At 46.1% G+C, this 7,200-nt stretch overlaps 1 protein-coding gene across 1 annotated transcript in view; it reads right to left on the reverse strand.

The window, feature by feature from the left end:
• Positions 1–6,928, reverse strand: part of IRAG2 (inositol 1,4,5-triphosphate receptor associated 2) — a 126,691-nt gene extending 119,763 nt beyond the window's left edge. The window contains exon 1 of the mRNA XM_058655676.1: positions 6,870–6,928. The gene's annotated coding sequence lies outside the window, so the exon portion shown is untranslated. The remainder of the gene's footprint in view (positions 1–6,869) is intronic.
• Between the last annotated feature and the right edge of the window lie 272 nt (positions 6,929–7,200).

Consider the following 7,200-nt stretch of genomic DNA (forward strand, 5'->3'; position numbering starts at 1 on the left):
GCAGTGGAGGAGAGCCCAAAGCCTTGGGACCCTGTACCTCTGTAGGAGACCAGGAAGAAGCTCCTGGCTTCAGATCAACTCAGTTCTGGCCATTGTGGCCATTTGGGGAGTGAATCAGTGGATGGAAGATCTAACCTCTCCATAAATAAAAATAAAAATAAATATTTTATAACAACAATAAATACTTGAATACTCACAAAGGTTATGGTTTTCAGGACCTTAGCAAAAATTTCCATGAAATGTACAGAAATTTTTGGAAGTTGTATTTGAGAGGGCTATCTAGAAACGTTGGAAGAACATAACCCAAATCCTTTCTCTCTGGCTTGATCTGACTCCACTGTGGTGGTCACTGGCTCCAGCCAAGAATCTCTGCACCAGCACAATCCTTGGCTGTTTAACATAATGACCATCTGCAAACCTACACGTGGCCACCTGACAACACTGTTCCTCCCATTTATTTAAGGCTTAGCCCTTACTAGCAAGCCCAAAATACATTCCTATGCTGAAACCAGGCAATAAATCACACCCATCAGACTCACACACAGAGAGAATTTTGCTACATACTTAATCTCCTTGTGTTGTTTTAAATACATGTCCTTTCTTCTAGGGTCTTACATTTTTTAATTCAAAAGCCATATTGTGATTTTCTTTCTAGATACCCAGGACATTACTGGTGGAAGAATTCACAAGGTACAGCTGTAAACACGACATCATTATGAAGCTTAATGACTTGCTCCTGGCTGCTGGAATTGTTGGCTCCTACTGCTTTCGGTTAGCAGCTTTTCTGGAGAATTCTCTTAGCCAGCCAGGAGTTGCCCGGTGGCTTGGGGGAGGCTATGAAGGAGTAGTAATGACACAGAATTCATCTGTGAACCAAACAGAGCTGAGGTCCATGGCTGACTCCGGTGGTGCCCCATCATGAACACATTTGGCCTCCCTGCATCAGGCAGAGAGCCTTTTCATAAACTATTCAAGTGTTCATCGTGTGGTCAGTGTAGGTCAACCGTTTCTCCCCTCTGGAACCAGAGAGGTGAGGCACAAATTTGGCTTATAAACATTGTAGAACTACAACTTCAAATAAGGCCGACATTTATGCTCAAGGGTGACCATGGGGCTGGTGTTATGGCTTGACACGTTAAGCTGCCTCCTGCAGTGCCAGCAGCCCAGGTGCACTGGTTTGAGTGCCTGCTGCTCCATTTCTAATCCAGCTCTGTGCTAATGTGCCTGGGAAAAGCAAATGACAACTTAAGTCCTGGGTCCCCCAGAACCCACAATGGAGACCCTGAGGGAGTTCCAGGTTCCTACTTCCTGTCTGGCCGGCCCCAGATAATATGGCTATTTATGCAGGCACCGGTCTCCCAAGGATTAACTCCACAGCTTAGCTTGTTTCTCAGAGGGTAACAGGATTGGCAATTTTGGCCTGATACATCTAGCCACTGGCTTAACCACAAGTTCCTGCTTCCTATTTGTCAAGTTATCTGCCAAGGGATTGGATAAACACTGGGAGGAACTCGAGGGATTTAGGGTGGCCACTAGAGGATTGGATTAACACTGGGAGGAACTCAAGGGATTTAGGGTGGCCACTACTGGGAGGAACTCGAAGGATTTAGGGTGGCCACTTGAGGACTGGATAAACACTGGGAGGAGCTAGGCAGAGTATAAAAGAAAGCCTGGAGTTTCAATAAAGATTAATCTATCATTGATCGGCATTCGGTGTACTGCGTGTTGCCTTGTGTTGGCTCTCTGTGTTGTCTGTGTTGTAACCCTAGTCCCTCCGCTCGGCTCGGGGTACGTGGCGACGCGGGCGTTGCCAACACATTTAGAGGAATAAACCAGTGTAATTCTGCCTTTCAAATAAGGAAATCCACCCTAAAACTAACAAACCCAGCCTACCAGCCCCTGTCTGCTGTCACAGCTCCGCTGCACCTTCGGAGCCCTGGCAAAGGGCTTGCTGTGGAGGCATCCACTTGCACTTGATCTTGTCACTGAACTCCATGACTCGCCTGAGCTTTGCAAGTTCCAAAGAGTAGTTGCAACACTGGCACTTCATAAACGACAAATATTTGCAAGATTAAGTTGTTTGCTTTATCCAACACAGAACAAAACATCTGTGGAAGTTCAGCAAATTAGATGGGATGACAGAAATTTCAAATTTGCGCTTCCATCTCCATATATAGCTTGGAAATCTCTTGCTCCTACTCTAGTGTCTTTTTTTGGTCTTAGACCCTGGTAGAAAGGATTAGCTGCCAGTTTTCCTAACACATCCATAGGCAAGTCTAGCTCACTTTGTTTCTAATGATCTTTGAAAAAAAAAAAAACACAAGGGAAAAACAGAAAGGGTCTTTACCAGAAGAAAGAGCTACCTACAGTCTCTTCAAAGGAATTTCTTCCTTACCCGACTGTTTTACATGACCTTGGAACATGGGGACACCTGCAAACACGCCAACTCCAAGAGCTGCTTTACTCTCCCAACCTCAGTTGTAGTCCCCATCTTGTGGTTAAGTTCCTGGTAATATTCATTACTATTAGAATGGAATGAGCAGGGAGCAGGAATGTGTGCTGGGAAGGAGGGTACGCTAGGAAATACCCCATACTACTGCATCTGTCCCCTAAAACACAAAGTTTATTCACCGATATAAATAGAAAAAAAATATATTGCTTTAGATGGTCAACTCATTGAATAAGTACTTATTATGTGCTAAGTAATATGTAGATATGGTGGGTAACATGGTGAGCAAAATAATGTCTGCTCTCCTAAATTTCACAGTCTATGGGAAATCAGGGCCCGGCGCCGTGGCCTAGTGGCTAAAGTCCTCACCTCGAACGCGCCGGGGTCCCATATGGGTGCCAGTTCTAATCCCGACAGCTCCACTTCCCATCCAGCTCCCTGCTTGTGGCCTGGGAAGGCAGTTGAGGACGGCCCAAAGCTTTGGGAGCCTGCACCCGTGTGGGAGACCTGGAGGAAGTTCCTGGCTCCTGGCTCCAGATTGGCACAGCACTGGCCGTTGGGGTCACTTGGGGAGTGAATCATTGGGCTGAGGATCTTCCTGTTTCTCCTCCTCTCTGTGTATCTGACTTGTAATAAAAATAAATAAATCTTTAAAAAAAAAACATAGTCTGTGGGAAATTCAGCTATGAACATACAGTCACTAGGGTTGCCACATTAAATAAAGGATTCCCAGTGACATTTTGAATTATAAACCAGTCTACGGCCATACCACCCTGAACATGTCCGAACTCATCTGAATTGTAAACCGATTCTTAGTGACAGGAAGTGTCCAATGTTGCATTGAAAAGACGTTGGAGGTCTTCAAAAAGTTCGTGGAAAATGTGTATCATGCAAAACCTATGCTTTGTTTTAATTTAAAACAAACTTTTAATAGCGTTTTTCCATAAACTCTTTGAAGTCCTCTCTTGTGCTGAGAAATTATTTGGCGTCTACTTTAAATTCAAATTTCACCTGGGTTTCTCATATTTCCATTAGCTCAATCGGGTGAGGCCCAAAGCTTGCAAATAAACACGTGTCTAGGTAGAGGGCAGGACAGCGTGTAACAGGGGATTGCCCAGTTTGGCAGTGGGAACAGTGTTGTATGTCATGCAGGGGGCATAAAGCTATTTACATACTGTTTGCTAAATCTAGGCTCATCAACACAAAGTTTTTTCTTTTTTTTTAAGATTTATTTATTTTTATTACAAAGCCAGATATGCAGAGAGGAGGAGAGACACAGAGGAACATCTTCCATCCACTGGTTCAATCCCCAAGGGACCACAACAGCCAGTGCTGAGCCAATCCGAAGCCAGGAAGTTCCTCCAGGTCTCCCACGCAGGTGCAGGCTCCCAAAGCCTTGGGCCATCCTCGACTGCTTTCCCAGGCCACAAGCAGGGAGCTGGATGGGAAGTGGAGCTGTCGGGATTAGAACTGGCACCCATATGGGATCCCGGGGCATTCAAGGTGAGGACTTTAGCCACTAGGCCACGCCACCGGGCCCAACACAAAGTTTTTTCAAACTGTGGCTAGTGCTGTGGCACAGTAAGCTAAGCCTGGGCTTGCAACAAGAGCATACTGCTTCCAGTCGCAGCTAATGGGCCTTGGAAAAGCAGCAGAGGCTAACCCCAGGCATCTGGGCTCAGGGCCACCCACATTGGGGGACCTTCCTGTGGCCATTGGGGAGTGAACCAGTGAATGGAAATATTTATTGCCCAGCCTTTCAAAAACCCTTCAAGAAAACATTTGCAAAGTGGAACTTCCCCTTAGATTCACTAACATTGAATCTATTAGTGATTATCCAACCCATTGATTGCATTAATCTTTATGGTGCCTGGTTAACAACTACATTTTGCTGTTTTTTGCTTATAGAATCTTCAGCCCTATCATTGTCAAGGTTTTGAATGTAGTAAAATTTTTAAAAGACTTTTGTATTGGAAAGAGGGAGAGAAGGGGACAGAGATCTTCCCTCTGTTGGCTTCACTCCTCAGCCATGGCTGAGTGGTGGTTTAACCTGCAGCTCTTCCGTGAACACTTTTCAACCATTTGCCTCCTCCTAAATTATAAAGCAATAAGTACAATAAGCCTCTGGCACTGGCAACATCATAAACAAGCCTCATTTCCTTCTTATCTAACGTTATTTGCTAGTGATCTAATTTTCATCCTGAGTATAACTGCAAGATTAACTCCAACATCTGTACTGTGACACCCAGAAATTGACATCTGCTCTAGCGCCCTAAAGGAATGCGCAGTGCAGCCATATTCCATTTTCCTACCATTTTCAAGCATAATGTGTGTAGACCAATATCCATACCCTTCTATCCATCACAAAAAAAGGTGTAAGATTTATACCGAGGTACAAAAGCAGAAGCTTGAAAAAGTTAAATCAAACGCCGATTCAAGAAGTTTTGTTGAAAGGCTCATGAATCTAACAGCTTTCCCCCCAACACAAAGATAGGGCCAGGACAGTATCCCAGCAGCTTCCCACCCTGAGCCCGTGTGCGAGTCCCAGCTGCTTCATTTCCAAGTCAGCTCCCGGCTAACGGCCTGGGACGGCAGCAGCAGGTGGCCCCTGCAGCCAACGGGGGAGCCCGCACTGGGTGCAGACCTCCCAGTCTTGCCTGAGGAGATTTTTGGGGGGAGTCAGACTCCATGTTTCTCTCATTCTCTGTATCTGTGCCTTTCAAATAAATGTAAAAAGACATTTATGCTGACCACACCATTTTCTTTTAAAATTTATTCTTACTGGAAAGGCAGATTTACAGAGAAGGAGAGACAGAAAGACCTTCCATATGCTGGTTCATTCCCCAGATGGCCACTATGGCCATAACTGAGCTGTTCTGAAGCCAGGAGCCAGGAGCTAATTCCTCTGGGTCTCCCACACAAGTCCAAGGGTCCAAGAACTTGGGCCACCCTCTACTGCTTTCCCAGGCCACAGCAGGGAGTTGGTTGGGAACTGGAGCAGACGGGACATGAACCAGCACCCACATGGGATCCTCACACTTGCAGGGAGAGGATTAGCTAACTAAGCCATCATGCCAAGTTCCCACTTCCCCCATAACTAATGTTATTTTTTTGAAAGCTTATTTCAAAAACAACTATTTGATTGCTAAATCTAGGCAAATCTTTCACAAGCCAGGTAAGAAAGGTGATTTACTTAAAGCAAAACTCTAACAAACAATTTAGGGGTAACTACTTCCTATGTCAGAGGGACTAAATTCTAGTTCAAATTCAACTTCAGATTCAAGTTCCAACATGCACCTGGGACATCACCAACCACATGGAGGACCCAGACTGAGCCCCAGGACCTGGCCTGGCCCAGCTCTGGCTATCAAAGGCAATTGGGGAATGAAACAGCAGAGTCATCTCTCTGCCATTCCAATAAATGAACACTACAAATACACACGCACAGGTAAATGGCAAACAAGTGATTCCTTTTACCAAAACTCTTTCACTAATGATTAGATACCACAAACCTCTTCATCACAACACAGAAGAAACATCTGGTCACCAAGACAAACCCAGGAACTGTTAGCAAGTCAGTGGGTAGAAGGATTCAGAGTGTGTTTCTCCACTTAGCCACAGTTAGCCATTTTATATTTGCCAGATTTCTGTGTGGCTCCTGTTGAATGAATTAATGCATATTACACTGGCTTCTCCCTGCCCTTTGTAGCATGGCAGCTACTGTTAATCCAAATGTTTCACAAACCACACATCCCAGGTTTGCTAAATGCCCAGCGATTCCTGTTTGGGCAAGCATTTCTGATTATTAATAAATGTGAAACTGATAGAGACGGAAGCCTCCCACCTTTCACTTAACCGCGCGTTCCATTCAGCTACTTGGCTGGGTGATAGCCAGTTTATTAGCAGAACAATTCCTGCAACAGCAGGGTCAGGCACAAGCTTCTGAAGATGACCTACATTCTCCTGTTCACTTCTTATCTCAATAAAGTCTGGTTGTCTTCTCAGAGACCAAGAGAAGCCTTACAATCCACCTCTAACTCCCAGAATTCAGAGCCCACACATTTCACCTGGGAGCCGCCACCGAGCAGCTGAAGCCTCGGCTTTGCCTAGGGTGGCAAGCACCGCTTCCGGGAAGCTGCGATGCGTCCCTCTTCACTCTGGATCCGTTTCCCTGGCTTTTTTTTTTTTTTTTTTTTCAAATTATTTCCAGCTCTCGGTGAGTCCTGCTGAGCCCCTACACAGACTGCAAATTTTGGCCATGAACTTACGTGTTGGAGGACACCTCACACCTAGCATTGCCAAATATTTGGGTTTCGGTGTCGTGGGCAACGCATTTCTCAACTTTAGATGACAAAAGACAAGCCTGGGGCACGTCCAATTATTTTCTGGGGGGTCAGAAGGGTAACGAGGGACTCACAACCTTATCATTCACTGCCTTGACCAAGACCGAAAGAACCATCCTGCGCCAACTCCGCGGAGAAAGAGGCCTCGGATCAGCTGACGGAGGTGGAGCTACAGCCCAGCGTGGCGTGGAAGAAATAAAGCTGAGCCCTGGAGGCGGAGGCGGCGTGGTTTCCCACAGCTGCGCCGAGTTGAGGCCAGGATACCGAGAGGCACCTGCGTGAGGAGCGCAGCCAGGGAGGAGTGAGGCCAGCGCCGATGTGGAGTCGCCATTGGGCTCCTCCGAGCAGTGAAAACAAGACAACGCAGCTCACCTGGGTTATGCTCGCTCTCTAATCAGGAGGCAGGAA

This window comes from Ochotona princeps, chromosome 27 (genome assembly GCF_030435755.1).
Source record: "Ochotona princeps isolate mOchPri1 chromosome 27, mOchPri1.hap1, whole genome shotgun sequence".
In the NCBI taxonomy this organism is placed as follows: Eukaryota; Metazoa; Chordata; class Mammalia; order Lagomorpha; family Ochotonidae; genus Ochotona; species Ochotona princeps.